Raw genomic sequence first — 15,791 nt, 5'->3', positions numbered from 1 at the left:
GTCCACCTGGGAAATGAACCAATGATTTTTTTTAAAAATTGTGACGGTGCACTGAGTGGACATTGATGCCCTTGTCACGGCAGTTCCACTGCGCACCGAAGGGCCCGGGTTCGAATCTGGACTCTCCCTCCAGTTCCCCACATCGGGGCTGCAGCAGGAGTGGCCCAAGTGTTACATGGAACACCAGCAGATGGGAAATTCTTTCAAAAATATGTATTTTTTAATGCTAAAAAAGACTTTTTCGAAAAATGTATTTATTCAGGAAGAGTGGACAGAAAGATGCACCACCTACAATTGCCGCAATGGCCACAACAGTGGGGTTGGGCTGTGCCCAAAGCTTGGAACTCCACGCGGTGTCCCACGAGGGTGGCAAGGGCCCTGCTCTCTGCCAGGCTGAGTGTCAGCAGGGAACCAGGCCGAAAGCGGGGCAGTACTGGGGCCTGGCACAGTTGCTCAGTGGGCTAAACCTCAGCCTGCAAGCGCCAATATCCCACTGGACACTGGCTAGTGTCCCGGCTGCTCCACTTCCCAGCCAGCTCCCTGCCTGCGGCCTGGGAAAGCAGTGGAGGACGGCCCAAAGCCTTGGGACCCTGCACCCAGGTGGGAGACCCGGAAGAGGCTCCTGGCTCCTGGCTGCGGATCGGCTCAGCTCTGGTGTTATGGCCACTTGCAGAGGGAACCAATGGAGGAAAGATCTTCCTCTCTGCCTCTCCTTCTCTCTATATATCTGCCTTTATAATAAAAAATAAAATAATGAAAAAGTTCAAGAAACACGTATCATGAAAAAAAACTATGCAGCGAAGTCTGAGCTCTTGGACCCCCCAGAACGCTGATGTTTCAGTCCCCCCAGGCACAGAGACAAATCCCCACGTCACGTGTGCCTGTGGTGCCAGGGTGGCAGCATTCTGTGGCACCCCACGAGGAACCTGGGAGCACCCCAAGTCCACAACCCTGTGTGGGGCTTTAATATTTAATTTTATTCTTTGATATATATTTTCGTTGGAAAATCAGTTATACAAAGAGGAGTTATACAAGAGACAGAGAGGAAGTGACCCCAAGTGGTCGCAACAGCTGGAGCTGAGTCGATCCAAAACCAGGAGCTTCCTCCAGCAGGTGCAGGGTCCCCAGGCTGTGGGCCGTCCTCCACTGCTTTCCCAGGCCACAGGCAGGGAGCTGGGTGGGAAGTGGGGCTGCCGGGATTAGAACCGATGCCCTTATGGGCTCCTGGCGCATTCAAGGCGAGGACTTTAGCTATTAGGCCATGCTGCCGGGCCCCACAAATCTTCCCTAAAGGGTTAAGTGTCCTTCCCCGGAAGCGTATCTGCACATCCCTGCCTGCCCAGGCTGTGGCCCAGGGCCCTGGCTGGCTCTGCCCTGGAACCACCAGGGGGCGTGACACGCTGCCTCCAGGGCAGCCTGGGCAGTGTCCCCATGCACACACACTGGGAGAAAGGCTGGTGTCCCACCAGCTGATGGGGCACAGCGAGAAGGTGGGAGAGCCCTGCGGGGCGCGCGGCCGGCCCCGCGCAGGCCTGAGACCTGTGACCTGGACTGCAGGCTGGGGGCGGGGAGGTGGGGAGACAGGTGTGACAGGAAGTGGCCAGGCCTTCCTTCAGCAGGGGCATGGGGCTCTCAAGGTCAAGGACTGAAGTGCAGCCAGATGAGAATCATGACACGGACGAGGCTCGTTTTAAAAAGTGACAAGCCCTGTGCCGCCGTGGCCTCACAGCCGCTAGGATCCCACAGGGACAATGGCTAGCGTCCCAGCTGCTGCACTTCCCATCCAGCTCCCTGCTGCAGGCAACACAAGAATGTAAGCACTAGGTTAACATGCCAGGATTTTTGTTAATGGGCCCCACTGCAATAGCCTAGGGGCTAAAGTCCTCCACTTGTACAGGCTGGAACCCATATGGGCGCCAGTTCTAATCCCGGCTGCGCCACTTCCCACCCGGCTCCCTGCCTGTGGCCTGGGAAAGCAGTGGAGGACGGCCCACAGCCTGGGGACCCTGCACCTGCGTGGGAGACCCGGGAGAGGCTCCTGGCTCCTGGCTTTGGATCAGCTGAGCTCCATCCTTTGTGGCTACTTAGGGAGTGAGTCAGTGGATGGAAACTGTCTCTCTTCCTCTCTGTATATCTGACTTTGCAATAAAAATAAATAAAACTTTAAAAGAAAGAAAAGAGCTGTCTTCCTCCCGCTGATTCACTCCCCAGAAGACAGAAGTAGCTGCACTGGCACTGCGCTAGCCTGAAGCCAGGAGCCCACAGCCGCAAGCTGCTTCCGGGATGTCCACACGGGTGGCAGGGACCCACGGCTCCGGCCACCTTCTACTCGGCCTGGCCCATCAGCAGGGAGCTGGTTTGCACGTGGAGCCGCTGGGCCAGGAAGGCTGCGTCCATGTTCTCTTGCTCATGTCGCTTTACCCCTGTGCCCGGAAATGCCATCCCTATCCAGGGCGTTTGATTGATTTTTTTTTTTGAGATACCAGTTCAGCTCAGATGGTCTGTGATGCTAAAAGGCCTTCAAGGTGCCCAAGCAACTGGAAGTGAGTCCACTGTCCTCCCCGGGCGGAGCAGCCCCACGGCTCTCCTTCCGTTCTGCCCCCAGGGGTGGCTCCTCCCTGCAAGCCAGCCCGCTGTGGCCACGTGCATCCAAGATGCACGCCACCCTTCCTGTTTGGGCTAGTCTCCCACGCCGTGGACGTGGAGGTGTCAGTCATCCTTTCTCTGGGTGATAAAGGGTTCTGTCACCAACCCCTTTCTCCTTGTGGCAGCCGGCTGGGCTCTTTGATCTGGCGGGAAGTGTCCCCGAGTCCCGTCTGGATTTGAGCCTTACTGAAGCTAGGTGCCACAGATCCCACATCCGGGCCTCCAGCGTGGGCGGCAGGGGGCTGTGAGCACCCGGGCCAGCCCGTGGCTGCCTTCTCTCCCTGGCACTTCAGCAGGGAGCTGCATGGCAAGTGGGTCAGCTGAGGCTCGAGCTGGGATTTTGGCATCCCAGGTGGTTGGCAACACTGCTGGCGGCAGTGCCCCCTTTGCAAGAGGTGGCCAGAGAAGGGGCCCTTGTGTCCAGCACCCCCCTGCATCCAGGGCACTTGGAGTCCCCGAGGGACACTGGACGCTCTGCCTGGCACCCGCCTCACTGCGGTTGACCAGCTGTTACTCGTTGCCATGAGCGATGGTGGACACAAGCCTGGCACTGTCCCCCAGCCGGGCACCCCCAGCCTTCTCCCCTTAGCTCCCACGAAGCCCCGCCTCTCCTGGCTGTGGAGTATCCTGGCCGTGTTCCCATTTCCCTATTTGGACCTGAATGTCACTAAGCCAGTTTGCCCACATGACCTGGGAGGGTGGGAGGGGACACGCCTTGGTGTGGAGATGGCAAAGGCTGTTAGTGGCAAGGATCAGACATACGCTCCCTGCTGTCACGTGGCCTTTCCACTTCTTTTTTTTTTTAAATATCAGAAACTGTGATGGGACGGGAGTCACACTGAACACAGGGAACAAGATAGCCGCGAGACGCGAAGATCTGTGTCTGCTTCCAAGCCCGCCTTTTGGTGAAGGCAAAGCCTGGCACGCGGCAGGTGATGGCTCAAGCCTAGGCTGACCCCTGCCACCCACTGCAGCCCTGCATGGAGTGGCCTGCCCGCCGTGGTGGCTACAGGCAAACACGTGGGGAAGGGGACAATCAGTCTCTTTCCGTGGCTTAAAAAAAAAAAAAAAACATTTATTTTTATTGGAAAGTCAGATATACAGAGAGGAGGAGAGACAGAGAGCAAGATTTTTCACCCTCTGATTCACTCCTCAAGGCGCCACAAAGGATGGAGCTGCACTGATCCGAAGCCGGGAGCCAGGAGCCTCTCCCGGGTCTCCCATGCAGGTGCAGGGTCCCAGGGCTGTGGGCCGTCCTCCACTGCTTTCCCAGGCCACAGGCAGGGAGCTGGGTGGGAAGTGGAGCAGCTGGGACTAGAACTAGCACCCATCTGGGATCCCAGCTTGTGCACAGCAAGGACTTTAACCATGAGGCCACCGGGCTCGGCTTCTGTAGCATTTTGAAAGGTGTATGGATTTATTTGAAAAGTAGAGATCTTCCATTGGCATTAACTGTCCCTGGACCGAGTCAAAGCCGGGAGGTTCAAACATCATCCCAGTCTCCTAGGTGGGTGACGGGGGCCAAGGGTTGGGACCATTTCTTCTGCTTTCCTAGGCAGGTGAGCAGGCAGGACTCTAAGAGCTGTGCATGTTGGATGTTAATGAGAGGCAGAAGCTTAAGCCACTGTGTCACACCCCAGCCCCACCTGCCTTTCAAATAAATAAATAACCAGAAAAAATCAGTAAGCTCATCACGGTGGGGACATTTTATTCCCTCCCTCCAATCAAAGTCCATTTTTATTTAGCCCATTTGTTTTGAATTCTTTTTTTTAAAGATTTATTTTTATTGGAAAGTTAGATATCCAGAGAAGAGGAGAGGCAAAGAGGAAAATCACTCCCCAAGTGGCCCCAATGGGTGGGGCTGAGCCAGTCCAAAGCCAGGAGCAATAAAAATAATAAAACTTAAAAAAAAGAATAAATCCTTAAAACCACTAAAAAAACCACAAACCTACCCAGACCCCCTGCCATGTCCCCCAAAACTTTACATCTGGGCCAGCTGCCTGGAACCCCCTTGGGTCTCCCATGTGGTAACACAGTGTGCCTGGCCCGACTGTGCTAGCCGTGAGCAAGTGTGCAGGACAGCGAGCATGCGCAGGTGTCTGTGGTCCAGCTGCATGGCCTCGCTTGCATGACACGCTGGTGCTCTCCGTGTCCATGCGGGTCCTTCCTGCTTAGCCTGGGGAGCTCACGGGTCACCCCAGGAAGCCAGCCTTGCCCCAGGAAGCCAGCCTTGCCCCGGGAAGCCAGCCTTGCTCCAGGAAGCCAGCCTTGCCCCACTCCCTTCCTCGGAACTCCTTGTATCTCTTTTGGGAATATCCGTCCACTTGCTACAATAACCGAGGCCCTTTGCACGTGGCGCAGTGCGGCTCACCACGGAGGGCTCTCCCATCAAGGATCTCACAGGCCAGCGTCCTCCTGCACATTCAGGACAGGACTGCTTCCTTGGTGGTTATCTCTCGGATGGAACTTTGTGTGTCCTGTTCCCAGGGTCACGTGTTTCTCTTTCTTCCCTTTCTTGTATCCGTCTTGGATCATAAACTCTGCCCTCAAACTTGGGGACCTCCACAGTGGAGACCAAGTGCAGACATAAAACCCGATAAAACCCGGCCACACTGCCTCTCTGCCGTGGAGGCGTTTTCTTCTTTTCCCTGCTGGGTTTTCCAGCTTTCTTCAGCTCTTGCGTGTGACGCCTCTGCACGATTAAAGTCACGGCCCTGGCAGGATGGCACAGTGGCTCAAGTTCCCATCTTGCATGTGCTGGGATCCCATTGGGGCACCAGTTCTAATCCCGGCTGCTCCACTTCCCACCCAGCTCCCTGCCTGTGGCCTGGGAAAGCAGTGGAGGATGGCCCAGCGCCTTGGGACCCTGCACCCGCGTGGGAGACCCGGGAGAGGCTTCTGGCTCCTGGCTTCGGATCAGCTCAGCTCTAGCCATTGTGGCTTACTGGGGAATGAACCAGCGGACAAAGATCTACATCTCCTCTCTGTAGATCTGGTTATCTGATTTTCCAATCAAAATAATAAATAAATCTCTAAAAAAAAGTCAGCTTCTTTCAGGGCAGGAATTTCAAACAAACAGCTGGGGAAAGACCCAGTCGCAGCTTGCTTGCAGCGCGAGGGCCGAGCACCCAGCGGCCCTGGCTTCTCTCCCGGGGGCAGAGGATGCGCTCGGGTCCCCGGGGTGCGCACGGGCAGCAGGTGCCTCGGGCCCTGCCCTTCACACGGAGGGCCTCACGGAGCTGCTGCCTCCCCGGCCGGCAGGTTTTCTCAGAAACCCAAGAAACCGGAGTCTCAAATGACCAGGATCGCCCGACTCCGAGCCATTTTGTTCAGAAAAGTGAACCGGCCCGCAAACTCGGCTAAGCAAGGGGAGGGGCGCGGCCAGGTGGTTGGATTCTCCGCAGAGCTGGGGAGGGTGCGCCTTCCAGGTAAAAGATTCCAGAAGCTTCATCGCAGGAGGAGGGGGGGGCAGGTGAGCAAAGATTCCAGAAGATTCTCCTCAGAAGGAGCAAGTGGACCAGGGAAGAATCCCAAAGATTCGCCCCAGAACGCGGGAGCGGGGCAGCCAGGTGAGGAAAGATTCCAGAAGCTTCGCCTCAGAACGGGAGGGGGGGGCAGCAAGTGAGGAAAAATTCTAGAAGATTCTCCTCAGAACGGGACGTGGGGTGGACAGGGGACTGTGAGTCTCCGAGATTGTCCTCAGAAGTGGGCCCAAGTCGCAAGTCTGGGGCCAAAGAGAAAACAAAGAAACAAAACAACATCCAACCCCCCAAAAGGCCAAGCGAAGGCCCTGAGGTGAACAAGGGCCACGCTCCGCTCCCCGGCGGCCAGCCATGTCCTCCCCGGCCCCGCCTGCGTCACGGCCCGCCCGGCGCAGGCCGCCTCCGGTGCATTGTGGGTGGGGCGCCCCTGCTGAGCACTGCGGGGGAACCCTGTGCCCTGACGACGGCCCGGCCGCCGCCGCCGGGAGGCCCGGCCGGACAGCCCAGAGCCCGAGTCCGAGCCGGCCGGCCACGGACCGTCGGCGTCTCCTCCGCCCCGCCTGGCGCCGATTCCCGCCCCTGAGCCGAGGCCCCGCCCCTGCGCGCTGTTCCCATTGGGCCTCCGTTTCAGCTCGCTTTCTCTATAGGTCCAGGAACCTGTCAGTCTTCCACGTCCCGCCCTCCGCACCCCGCCCCTCCACGACTCTCCGGCGGGACCCTCCCCGACCAGCCGGCCCGCGCGCTCATTGGCCGCCGCATGCCGTCCATCACGCGGCAGGCCCCACCCCTCCGGCGCTGGAGAGAGTTTTTCTCTTGACCTCATTGGCCCGCCCCGCCGCCACTCGGAGAACCGCTCCTCAACCCGGAAGCGTGCGAGGCGAAATCTGCCTAGCAACCGGGGAAGCCGGGCTGGGAAGCGGGCAATTTCAGTGTGAGAAGCGAGCGGCCCGCGAGCCCGAGCGGCGGTGGCGGCGGCGGACGCGGCTCCCGCTCCTTCCCGGGGCTCGGAGGCCCCGCTCCCGGCCCGCGCGCGCACGCGCACCCCCGCGCCCCGGCTCGCTGCTCGCCGGGCCGGCGTCCTGTCGCCGCCGCCGCGGGCGCCACCGGAGGGAGCCGCCGTCTCCGCGGGACGCGCCGGGCCGGAGGCCGAGGTACGCGTGTGGGGGCGGGCGGGTGGGACCGGGCCTGAGGTCGGGGGGCTCCGTCGGCCGGCGGGCGCGCACCCAGCAACTTCGGGGGCCACTTGAGGGGCGGGAGGCGCCGGGGTCCCCCCCCATCGCCATGCCCCGGCTTCCGGTGCTCGGGCTTCCGCTTCTCCCCTTGGACTTGGGGGCCGGAGGTCGGGGATTGGGGTCCCGGAGGTGGAGAGGGGTGGGGGTCCGCACGTGGAGAGGGGTGGGGACCCGGAGGTCGGGGCTGTGGGGGTCCTGAGATCGAGGGATTGGGGTCCCGGAGGTGGAGGGAAGCTTGGGGTCCGGAGGTCGCGGCTTTGGGGGTCCTGAGATCGAGGGATTGGGGTCCCGGAGGTGGAAGGAAGCTTGGGGTCCGGAGGTCGGGGCTTTGGGGGTCCGGACGTGGAAAGGAGAAGGGGCCCAGAGGTCGGGGCTTTGGGGGTCCTGAGATCGAGAGATTGGGGTCCCGGAGGTGGAGGGAAGCTTGGGGTCCGGAGGTGGAGAGGGGTTGGTTTGGGGATCCTGAGGTGAAGGGAGATGGGGGTCCTGAGTTTGAGATTAGGGGGTGTTGAACCTTTTCTTGAAATTTCTTGATTGTGTGCTGAGACCATACCCCCAGTTACTGAAGGAAACCTTATATTTTTAAGCTGAGGTCCTAACTACTTAACTTTCTTGGGAACCGCCCCCCCAAGCTACCCAGCCCAGTTTGCCTGGGGGACCCCCGTTTCTCAAGGGGTAGGAGAGTGTCCCTAGCTTCTCTTAAGGAGACCCCTGTACCTCCAAGGTGGCTGAGGGGACCCCTTCTGTCTCCAGCCGGGATGCACACCTCCTTGTTGGGGCTAACCCTTCTCCGAGGCACCCCAACATCTCCAAGCAGCTCTCCTCCCGCCCCTACCCCCTTCTCTGGCCAGTCCCTCCGCACTAGCTGCTTGTCTTTTTTTGTGGGGGGATCCCTGTTGGAGTGCCCGCATCTTCCAGCTACAGCCTGAAATATTCCTCACTTTTCCCAGTGAGCCTCACTTGTATTAAGTTTTATGAATGTGCTTTTTGTTTGTTTGTTTTTCATGGTTTGAAAGAGAGACACAGAAATGGTCTGGTTTAGTCCCTCCATGCCCACAGCAGCTGGGGCTGAGCTGCACCCCAGCCCCCCAAGCCAGGAAGCCTCCATCTGGGTTCCCCATGGTGAGGGTGGCAGAGGCCCCAGGACTGGAGCTGTCTGTCCTCCTGCTGAGCTGGGCGCCGCCTGCCCAGCTGTGTTAGCATCCGGGGGTGGTGGCGGGCAGAGGGATGGGCAGCCAAGCCCTGACCCTGCATGGGGGTCTCTCTGTCCCCACTGTGGGAGGACACTGCCTTCATTGCCCCTGCAGCTTGGGAGGCCTGTCCATGCGCGGTCCTGTCCCTCATAGGTGGATGCTAGAGTTTGCTTCCCACCGTCACTGGCTTTTCTGGAAGCCAGAAACTTTCTTTGCACCTGCAGCCACCCTCTTGGGGGCGGTCCCCGACTTGGGGGGGTCTCTGACTTGGGAAGGTCCCGTGCGTGGCATCGATTTCCCTCCCTCGTGGGAGGCAGAGGCCATGGACTTGGTGGCTGCCTCCCACGCCGGCCCCTGCCCCCCATGCCCCCCACGCCCCCCATGCCCCCACCCCATTGCACCTGGAGCCTGGCCAAGCCCGGCCTTGTCTGTAACTTTCACACCTGAGTTGTTACTGTTGCAAGTGGAGGGTTTTGTGGAATTGTGGGGAAGCGAGAGAGTCCTGATATTGCCATTCTCCCACATGCTTTTAGGACCTGCTAATTTATGGGGGGGCTACCACATGGCCCCTGGGCTCGCTCCATTTCCCAGCGCCAGGGTCCCCCACTCCTTTCTCTCCCGGGCAGTGTCTTTCAGGGACAGGATAGAAACATTGCTAGGTAAACACTGTCAGGCTGCAGGACCGACCTGCACTTCCTGTCCCATCCCTTGGTCCTCCCGCGGCCAAGGGTCACCCCCTCCTTGCCCCCACAAAAGGAGAAGAAAGGGTTCCTTCAGATCTTCCTGCTTTTCTCTCCTGGGGGGCCTTGGTCACCCCCCTGGAGCCCTAGAGGATGCCTCCCCTGGCTCCCCTGGCTCCCCTGGCTCCCTGCCACCGCTGGGACCCCAGTTCCTGAGCCACTCCGGTCAGAGGGGCAGGCCCAGCACCGGAAATGGGTCATCACCGGGTCCTGGTTGCTTTTTTTTAAAGTCCCAGTTGCCTGCTGGCCCCTGGCAAAGGAAGTTTTCTGAATGTGGCTCTTACCAATCTTGTGTGTCCTGTCTTTCTGTTTATTTATTTATTTTTTAATGGCCCAGCCCTGAATTCCAAGTTCACTTCAGGAGCTAATTGTATCTGCTTTGGCCAGGGGCAGGAGGCTCGGGAGCCTGGGCAGATACCTGCACACATACAACTCCCAAGGAGCCAGTTGGAGATCGGAGTCACCTGGACCCGCTTGGGGTCCTGGGCACCCCCCTCCTCCCAGGGTTCCCAGAGCTGGCAACCGTGGGACCCCTTGGGCCCACAATTGCCCATTGGAGTTTTACAGTTTGCCTGCAGGCAATCTCTCTCTCTCTCTCTCTCTCTCTCTCTCTCTCTCTCCCCCCCCCCCCCCCATCCCGCTCTCTCTCTCTCTCCCCGGCCTTCCCTCCCGCCTCCAACCCCGGGACGCCCCCATCTCTGGAGCTGGCTTAATTGGAGTCCTTGGTGGAAGACTCCCCAAACCGCCGAGACTATAATTTGAGTTCTAAATCCGTCGGTGGACACAAGTCCCAACTCGAGCTATTTTCTTCTGAGGAGAAGCTCTTGGAGAAATTCCTGGGCGCGTGTTCTCTCTCTCTCTCTCTCTCCCTCTCCCCCTGGGGGCGGGGCGGGGTGGGGGAGGGGAGGTCCAGGTCAGGAAGGCGGCTGCCCTGCTCTCCAGGCTGCTTCCTGGTCCGTTCTGGGGGGGGGAAAGGAAGGAAGCCTTGGGTGTCAGGGTCAGGGGCCTTCGCGTGTCCCTGGGAAGGGCCTGCTGCCAGAGCTCCCCTACGCCCGCAGGTGTCCGAGCGGGGCCACTCCCTTCATCCCTCCTTCAGGGCTGTGGAGCCGCCCTTCCTGGTGCCGCATATCTCAGGGAAGCCATCTTTGTTGAACATGTGACATGCACCTCCCTGTGGCTCTGGAGCCGGATGGATAGATGAACCAGTGAGTGCAGACTTGTAAAGAGGTGCTGTTCTGGAAGGTTCTGCAAGGTCAGGTAGCCACTGCTACTTGGCTGGTTGCTGTGTTTGGGAAATGAAGATGCTGGCTTGGATTTCTAAGCTTGGGGTTTTCCTGGGGAGGACCCCCACTCCACACACCCGGAGTCTCTGGGCAGTGTGTCTTTTCTGGTCCTGGGTGTGCGCCTCAGCCATGGCGACGTCCGCTCCGTCGAATGGGGTAACTGGTGTGTTTGACGCAAGCAGGGACGTGTTTGCCACCTAACTACACCGAAGGGCAAAGTGGGTCGGAAAGTTCTGGAAGGGTTGTGAGGAGGATGCACAGGAGAGGCGGTGTGTGTTGAAGGGTCTGCCCTGCGCGGTTTGGACCTGGGGCCCGTCAGGCTGCAGCTTCTCCCTGGGAGATGGCCATCCTGTCGCTTTGGATCCGTGCAAGAAGCCAGGGAGGTGACGGTGGACCAAGGCCTCAGGTGCCACTCACACTGCTACAACTCTGACAGGGCTATCGTGGGGGGCTCCGGGACCCCTGGGCAGCACCCACCGGGCACTCACAGGACCCTGCAGGTGCATGGCTGAATGTGGACTCAGCTCCTGGGAGGCAGGCTGGGAAGACGGGGTGGGAATGCAGGTGGGGGCTGGGGGTGTGGGAGTATGGCCCTGCTTTTGGAAACAGAAAATTTCATTTGGGTCTGGTGCACAATATTCAGCGGCTAAATCGTTACCTTGCAGGCACTGGCATCCCATATGGATGCCGGTTCTAATCCCGGCAGCCCCATTTCCCACCCAGCTCCCTGCCTGTGGCCTGGGAAAGCAGTGGAGGACGGCCCAGAGCCTTGGGACCCTGCACCCATGTGGGAGACCCAGGGTAGGCTCCTGGCTCCTGGCTTCCTGGCTCAGCTCCGGCCGTGTGGCCACTTGGGGAGTGAACCATTGCACAGAAGACATTTCAGTCTCTTTGTAAATCTGCCTTTCTAATAAAAATAAATACATCTTGGGAAAAAAGAAGTGATAACTGAGCCAGCTGTGCCACAGCTCCAGCGCCGAGTCCTCTGCTTCCTCCGGTGGGATTCCTTCTCAGCACCCGCGGCCAGACTCGAGTCCCGGTGTGTTCATTGGACGTAGCCTTCTGGTTGTTCTAGCGGGGACACGTGGCACGCTGCCTCCCGCAGATGACAAGCAGGGCCCTGACAGGGCTGCGCTCAGTCCGGTGAGCGGCCCCCCAGTGAGCGGCCCCGGTGAGCAGCCCCCGGGTGTGAGCGCAAGGTGGATGTTTGGAGCACCCCCCCCTCTCTCTCCACACACAGACTCTGGTATTGGAGCAAAGAAATATCCATCTAACATTTCTCTTGTTTATTTTTACTGAAAAATCAAATATACAGACAGAGAGGAAGATCTTCCATCCACTGATTCATTCTTGGAAACCAGGAGCCAGGAGCCTCCTCCTGGTCTCCCACGCAGGTGCAGGGTCCCCAGGCTGTGGGCTGTCCTCCACTGCTTTCCCAGGCCACAGGCAGGGAGCTGGATGGGAAGTGGTGCAGCCAGGATTAGAACTGGCGCCCATATGGGATCCTGGCACTTTCAAAACGAGGACTTCAGCTGGTAGGCCATGGCGCTGGGCCCCGTTTTAGGGATTCTTACTGCATCCCACAGGCAAGGAAGCAAAGTTCATATTGTTAAAATAAAGACAAATCGGGACAAAGCTTGAACAGAATCGCTCTGTCCCTGTGGCCACCGAATTTGCTCTGGTGCTCGCGGCGCCAACAGCAAGGCTGTTTACTTACAGGGAGGTTTTTTTTTTTTTTTTCCCTGGGTCCTTGCAACAATAAAAAACCTCGTGGGCCAATTTTGGAGTGATATGGATCTCGGTCCATTTATTAGCTGTAATGCAGCGAAGCTCTGAGCAGCAGGCGGGGCCCGGGCCTGCCCAGCCCCGGAGCTGCTGGCCAGAGCACTCGGCCGTTGAGCTCTGTCACTGAAATAGCCGGGGAAGTCGGCGCTTCCTTCCTGCGGGACAGAGCCTGCCCGGGCCACGCAGCCTACTGGGGCATGCAGCCTGCCCAGGGCACGCAGCCTGCTGGGGCCACGCAGCCTACTGGGCCACGCAGCCTGCCGGGTCCATGCAGCCTACTGGGCCACGCAGCCTGCCCGGGCCACGCAGCCTGCCTGGGCCACACAACCTGCCGGGCCACGCAGCCTGTGAGCTCGCCAAGCTGCGTGCTCCGTTTTCCGTGCCAGCGGAAGTGATGCACCGTTGCGCTGCGTGCCGGCTGGATGCGGGCTGCTGGGGTGTGCACGGGTGCGCTGTTGAAATCCGAGGCAGTCCCTCCGGCCTGGCCAGAGGGACACCGGAGAGCTGTGCCCGAGGCCGGGTTTCCCTGGGTGGCAGGAAGACATAGTGTCTCCTTTATTCACTTGAAACGGAAGGGGACCGGCCTGGCCACGGTGTTGAGCCGACACCTGCTGCGTGGAGCCTGGCCCACTTGCTGCCACGTCCACTTGGGGGGAAACCAGCAGATCAAAGACCTCTTTCTGTCCCTCTGCCTTTTGAATGAAAGTTCTGAAAAACACTTATTTTTACTGGAAAGTCAGATGCACAGATGGGAGTAGAGACAGAGAGAAGATCTTCCACCCGATGATGCACTCCTCAAGTGGCCACAACGGCTGGAGCTGAGCTGATCCGAAGCCAGGAGCCAGGAGCCTCCTCCAGGTCTCCCATGCGGGTGCAGGGTCCCAAGGCTTTAGGCTGTCCTCCTCTGCTTTCCCAGGCCACAGGCAGGGAGCTGGGTGGGAAGTGGGGCAGTGGGGCCTTGAACCTGTGCCCCTGTGGGATGCTGGTACCACAGGAGGCGGATGAGCGTACTGCACCATCGCTAGGCTGGTCCCTTCAACAGGTTCCTTTTAAGTGTAAACTCATCAGTGTTTGCCTGGGTCCATGGCGGATGCTGGGCTGGTGGGGGCACCGCATCGTTATGGCCGAATTCTGTGTGTGGCCGTGGTTTGGGGGAGAACGCAGATGCCGTGTGTGTGTGGTTCTGGACGGCAGTACAAACATAACAGGGCATCGCACCCCTGCCCTGAAAGCCCTTGGCTGCTCGGCTTGGAATTGAAAAGAAAAGAAGCAAGCGCCGCTCTGGACTGAGGCTGTGTGGATGCTGGTGGGGGTCCCCCCAGTGGGGTTGCTGGCTCAGGTGGGGGCTCCCCTGTGGCGCCGCCCCAGGAAGGGCTGTGCTGCGGCCTGAGGTTCCGTGGATGCGCGTTGGGCACAGGTGTTCCCCGCGTGGAGGACGTGGAGGACCCAGCCTTGGCCGCTGGGAACCTTTCCTGTGTTCTTTTTTCTCTTTCCCCTTTCTACCCTAGTCCTGGCCCGGAGGTGGGGAGGCCGCTGGCTGCAGGCCGGAAGTGGGCGTGGACGCGGCCAGCCGTGCCCACGTGACCTGGCTCCCACCTCTGGCTCCTCTGGAAGCCGCTGTCTGCTGCTCCCTCTGCACTTGTGCTTCTCTCGCTGCAGGCTGGGTGCAGGTCCGGGGGCCAGGGCATTCCCAGTCTGCCTTTCCCCGTGCTTAGAGCAGCCACCGGTGTGTGGCACCTGGCAGTTGTGCGGGCTCAGCTGATGCACCCCCAAACTGAGAGGCCTCTCTGGTGGGTGGCGGTGGCCAGCACGAGCGTGGTTGCCCCCACGCGTGTACGGGACAGGGTCCTTGGCAAGGGCTCGCCGCTGTGCCTTCTGAAGCCACCCAGTACTCTGTACCTGTTTCCTTTGTAAAACCAGCGTGGCAGCCGTGTGTGTATGTGGGAGGGGTGGGTGCTGTGTATGTATGGGACAAGCTTTGCAGCCAGGAAGAAAGCTCGAGCTTGGCTCCAAGTCCATGTGCTGGCGTGCGGCCCGGGGACAAGTCTGGCATTTGGGGGTGGCGAGGGGTGCTGGTGGGTGCACAGCCTGGTGTCCATGACATGCGGCCGTTACAGAATTATCTGCAGGCCCGCTGTCGGCGCCGAGGTTGGCACCCGAGTTTGACTTGCCCTCTCTGGCTGCTTATGCTGCCCACGGTGGGGCAGGTTAGCCTGCTTGCTCGGTGCTTCTGTACGGCCTCCCAGTTTGAGCCCTGGCAGTTGTGGGTTCTGATCCCCTTGGGGCAGCAGCACAAGACGGCCCAAGCCCTCGCTTCCCTGTCCCGCAGGTGGGAGGCCTGGATGGAGCGGCTGGCTCCTTGGCTTCCTCCTGCCCCAGCACTGGCTGCTTGGCCACTTGGGGACAAGAAGTGACGGCTGAAGCTGGACAGCTGAAGCCGGACAGCTGGGGGGAGCGAGGCCGGCTGGGGGCTCGGTACTCTGAGCTGGGCAGCTCTCCCGTGGGAAGGAGATGGGAGCTTTGATGTGGCACCCTCAGGGGCAGGGGCGGGAGCCGGGGGACATGGGTGCCGCTCTGCGTGTGGGCTGGCTGGCCTTCCTGGGAGGCGTGGCGTGGCCCACTGCAGCCCTGCCTGACGCGGTGTGAATGCCCTTGACCCCAGAGGAGGACTGTGAGCTGACCATGAGGTGCAGACCAGCCCAGTGTTTCTCTTTTATTTTTTAAGATTCAGTTTTTCTTGGAAAAGCAGAGTTACAGAGAGAGGAGGCAATACAGAGCTCTTCCATCTGCTGGTTCCCTCCCCAAGTGGCCACAACAGCTGGAGCTGAGTGACCCGAAACCAGGAGCCAGGAGCCTCCCCTGGGTCTCCCACACGGGTGCAGGGTCCCCAGGCTGTGGGCCATCCTCGACTGCTTTCCCAGGCCACAGGCAGGGAGCTGGGTGGGAAGTGGGGCAGCCTAGAAGGGAACTGATGCCCTTTTGTGACTCCCGTGTGTGGCGTGGGACAGTCCCTCGGGCACCAGCTGCTCCTTGCCCCTAGGTTTGCCTTGTTTTTAGGGGAAGCTTTGAGAAAACCTGAGCTGCACCGTCCCGGGCTCCTGGCTGCATTTGCCTAGCTGCATGGCTCAACTTTCCTGTGAATGGAGCGCTCGGGAGGGAGGGGGACTTTCATCACACTCCCGTCCCCCCCCCCAGAGAGGGCTGGGTGCTCCCGTCCCCCCCCAGAGAGGGCTGGGTGCGCAGTCCTTGTGTCCAACCTCCGCCCTGGCTGTCTTCACCCCTGCCTGCTCCCGCAGCCCACCTGTTAGCACGGACACGCAGCGCTGCAGCCCCCGTCGCCTGCTCTCTCCAAGCGGGTGGGCTTCAGCTAGGGGTCTGAGCCGCAGGGCTGGCCATCGTGGCCCGGATGGGAGAGCTCCCCGCCGGCCAC

The 15,791-nt window shown here is 59.9% G+C and overlaps 1 protein-coding gene across 1 annotated transcript in view; it reads left to right on the top strand.

The window, feature by feature from the left end:
* The first annotated feature begins 7,215 nt into the window (after positions 1 to 7,215).
* GATAD2A (GATA zinc finger domain containing 2A) overlaps positions 7,216 to 15,791 on the top strand; it is a 44,087-nt gene continuing 35,511 nt past the window's right edge. Inside the window, exon 1 of the mRNA XM_040986369.1 lies at positions 7,216 to 7,279. The gene's annotated coding sequence lies outside the window, so the exon portion shown is untranslated. The remainder of the gene's footprint in view (positions 7,280 to 15,791) is intronic.

The sequence above is a fragment of the Ochotona curzoniae genome, unplaced genomic scaffold, assembly GCF_017591425.1.
Source record: "Ochotona curzoniae isolate NIBS_2020 unplaced genomic scaffold, NIBS_Ocur_1.0 contig_4502, whole genome shotgun sequence".
Lineage (NCBI taxonomy): Eukaryota > Metazoa > Chordata > Mammalia > Lagomorpha > Ochotonidae > Ochotona > Ochotona curzoniae.
This window is presented reverse-complemented; position numbering and strand designations above follow the sequence as displayed.